Source organism: Taudactylus pleione, unplaced genomic scaffold (genome assembly GCF_031769625.1).
Source record: "Taudactylus pleione unplaced genomic scaffold, aTauple2 ptg000063l, whole genome shotgun sequence".
Taxonomy (NCBI): Eukaryota; Metazoa; Chordata; class Amphibia; order Anura; family Myobatrachidae; genus Taudactylus; species Taudactylus pleione.
Window position 1 is genome coordinate 1,366,040 of NW_028284465.1, and position 4,094 is coordinate 1,370,133.

General features: G+C 36.9%; 1 pseudogene; it reads right to left on the reverse strand.

Annotated features, from left to right (window-relative positions):
• Positions 1 to 1,167: 1,167 nt before the first annotated feature.
• LOC148534841 (uncharacterized) lies at positions 1,168 to 3,147 on the reverse strand (annotated as a pseudogene).
• Positions 3,148 to 4,094: the final 947 nt, after the last annotated feature.

Sequence of the window (4,094 nt, forward strand, 5' to 3'; positions counted from 1 at the left end):
GTGTTAACCATTAGACATGTAAGGAATTAGTATATGTGAATAGATCATACAGCATTAGTTGTATATGAAAAAAAATACACATAAAATGTGTGTATGTGCACACTTACATATGTTCTACATATATATATATATATATATATATATATATAAACGTGTACTGGTGACAGCTAAAGATAGTGGATGTGGCTAGATCTGTAACCTGATCAGATCTACAATTAAGATGAATACAGTAAAAATGGTGGCAAAATAGGAGAGATATATAGAGCGACAAATGGAATAGTGCAGAGGTATATATCCACCAAAAATTGTTGACATAGACAAAGCCCATACAAGACAACAAGGGAAAGGTATTGTTAAAGCTTCCTTAAACAGAACATCAGGTGTGCTTCTCCAATGAGTAATCGATCCGAAACAGGAATTCTTAAGAATGAGTATATTTTATTAATTAATTAAGTAATCTTACTGAGAGCATAAGTGCATCTCTCAGGGTCAGTGCACAAGTAAACAAAGATGGACACAAGTCCCAAATCTTTTATACACTTGTCTTTCATTAGCAGAATCATTGCACATTATCACGCCCCACTTACAAAGTTCATTCCTTCTAAGGCATACAAGCATTGGATGACTTTTGGCATAAATTGATAAGACATTCATAAAAGATTGAGACAGTAGTTTATTCTTGCTCTAATTTAATGAAATACTCCCCATCCTTGAATTACAATAGCCATGGCCTACGTGCAATTTGCAACATCCTCGTCTGAGGGACGAACTTCTATATTTGGTAAATAAGTCAGACAGTGCGCAAAAGGAAGGTCTTAATGTGTTCCTTTTACTCCCTAACTTTGCAGAAAAACAAGTTAGGTAATGTCTTTCTTAAAGTAACCCTGATATTAAAGTCGTGCTTCAGCATCATGGCTGACAAATGGTTCTAGCATTAAATGATACATATGTGAGTTCTTATATGAATATGATATAAGATTATATGAATATATGTGTATATGAGTATACGAACACATATGGTGTGTACATATAAGTCAATGTAAGTAATAAACCAGTATATTTTGAATTATATGATCTTTTCCTGTACAAGATGTTGTCCTACTAGATTGTACTTCTACAATCTCCACCCTTTGAATAGGCACATCCTGCATGTGCCATATTTATAGCTTATGCTGGAACATATAGTTCCTGCATTTCTATCCCAGATGCCTCTCTTTTGTATTGTGTTTCTGTGTCTTTCATTCTGTAACTACCTCTCTGAGTAGCCCTTTGAATGCAACATAGGCCACATCGGTAGACTGCATAGATAAAAAGGATCAAGACTACAATGGCAAGAATGAACTTTGTCAGAGCATAAAACAAATTGGTAAACCATTTTCCAAATCCTGAAATCCATTTACTTGGATCTAACCATGACCACCATGAATCATTCTCTGACTCTTTGTCATAATGCATGTATTGAAATTTTTCCTTCATATCATGAGTCTCATTCATGTAGTTAGTAATAACAGCTTCTGGATCAGTAGTGTCATTAGTCAGATAATTGCAACAATGAACTCCAAGGTTTATTTCAAGAGTAAGACATTATCCTCCAGGTTGTGCAGTTAAATAATCCAGCACTAAGCGATGTTGCAATAGTTCATTTCGAAATGCTTTTAATTCATGTCCAACATATCTGAAAGTCTCATCATAAAGTTCAGTCACATTGTCCATAAAATCAGCCAGATCAGTAATCTCTTGTTGATTTTCCAAATATCCCCAATTACCAGAGGTAAGAAATTTAGCAAAGGCTGTACCAATACGATGTTTCACTGATAAATGTATTAAAGGGATATACTTTTTAGTCACTGGAACAATGTCTCTTTTAGAATGTCCAAAGTTGGTATCCTGCAAAAGAACTTTTTGCAAATCATCATGAGTTATGGCATAAAATTGTGGTATCACTCGACCCAAATAACAAATCCCTTCAGAATTAATAAGTAACCATTTGTAAGCGTATTTCCCACATATGTAATAGAGATCATTTGGCAGTAGGAAAGGAACATCAAACATTAAGACAGTAGCTGTAACCATCATTCCCAAATGACATGTCTGAAACTCTTCTGGTTTTGGTGCACATCCTATTTTACTTTCTTCCTCACCTCGCATCTGACCTATATGACCTTCCACACCTTCTCGAACCTTCTCACTTTCCTCACCCTCTTGTTCACTGGTTTTCTCTGTCTCATTATTCTCTGTATTTCTCAGTTTCCTAGTTAGAAGTGTATAATCAAATGACTCATTATAGAAATCGACGCTACATGCTAAACAGTTTGGTTTCAGAAGACTTTCCTTACAGAACTGTTTACATTGAGGAGCATAAGGCCTAGGCATTGTAATGATCTTATCGCAATACCCTGTTTCAACTTTACCTAGCTGTATTGGATTTTCAGGCCTAGGAACATTATACAGTCCTGCAGTTGTCCAAACTTGTGGTACACCTTGTTGCATATCAACAATTGTTTTCTCAAAACAAAAAAGAATACGCTCACTTACATGAGGTTCCAATGTAATTACTGGAGGTTTTATCAAATTATACGTTTCAGTAACCTTTTGACCACATTTTTTTGCAAGACAGTCTTCACAATCTACTTCATGTATTTCAGTAATTTCTGAGTGAAAGGCTGGTACTGGTGTCAATGGCATATTTCGACTTAACAATGGAGTTCTGGTACACATCCAACAATTGGTAACATTCCATACCTTACCCAACAATGAATGATATTGCTGAATGGGATATTCCTGTGAATAATAACCAATATTGTCCATACACCACAATATGCATCTTTCCTCAGGTGGTTTGGTACAGTAATCACAAATGCATCTTGTCACAGATGGTAAATCAGCCTCCTGACACCAGTCATTTAACTCTCTTGTTTTCCTACTTAGAAAAGAGGAAGGAAGGGACTTATTAGAATGAACTCCATCATCCACGCTAATGGATGTGTAGTAACCAGACCACAGACCCTCGCTCGCTCTCTTCCCAGCATAAATCAGTCCTGCAACTGAAATAATCATGATGAAACCCAACACACAGACCACCAAGTTAAATGTTCTTCTTTGCATCAGTTTACAGGCCTGCAATCGGTGATAAGCAATCACCTCCATCTTGATTGAAGAGTTCTCTCAAGTTCAGTCTCTGCATCAGCATTTGAGTTTGAGTCTTTTAGTTGTCCCTTTAGGCTCGGATCTCTGACCTTTTTACAGTGGGAGCCGTGAATCCAGGTGTCCTTCTCAGCAACTTTTATAGCTGTATCTGTAGTCAGCAGTACTTGCCAAGGACCATCCCATCGATCTGTAAGGGAACCAGAACATAAAAAACTTCTTATCATAACATAGTCTCCAGGCTGCAGCTCATGAGCTGGACCAATTGCTGTTACTGGTCGAACATCTTGTTGAGCTTTTCGCAGATCTTGTAACTGTTTAGACAATTGTATGACATATTGAACAGTCAAATCCTGCTGCATTTTTAAGTCAGTCTTTGGGTTAGTAATGAATCATGGTTGTAATCCAAAAAGTAGCTCATATGGCGAGAGATTGAGCAGGGGCTTAGGTGTGGTTCTAATACTATGAAGCACCAATGGTAGGGCTTTAGGCCATGCCATTCCTGTCTCTTTTGTAAGTTTGGCTAGCCTATTTTTTATTACACCGTTCTGTCTCTCGACTTTGGCAGATGCTTTTGGATAATATGGCGTATGTAATTTTGATTCTATTCCCATCATTTCACACATTTTCTGAAACACTTTCCCTGTAAAATGAGTTCCCCTGTCACTCTCAATAACACGAGGTAAACCATAATGACATACAAATTCCTGTAAAATTTTCTTAGCAGCAAATTGTGCTGTATCAGTGGATGTACACCATCCTTCGACCCACCCACTGAACATACAAACACAAACCAACATGTACTTAAATCCTCTGGATTTAGGCAATTGGATATAATCAATTTGTAGTCTCTGGAATGGACCTGTGGAATTTGGCAAATGCTTTACCTTTGTAGGTACAGTTTTCCCCACATTGTTCTTTAAACAAATTACACAACCTTGACATTTAGC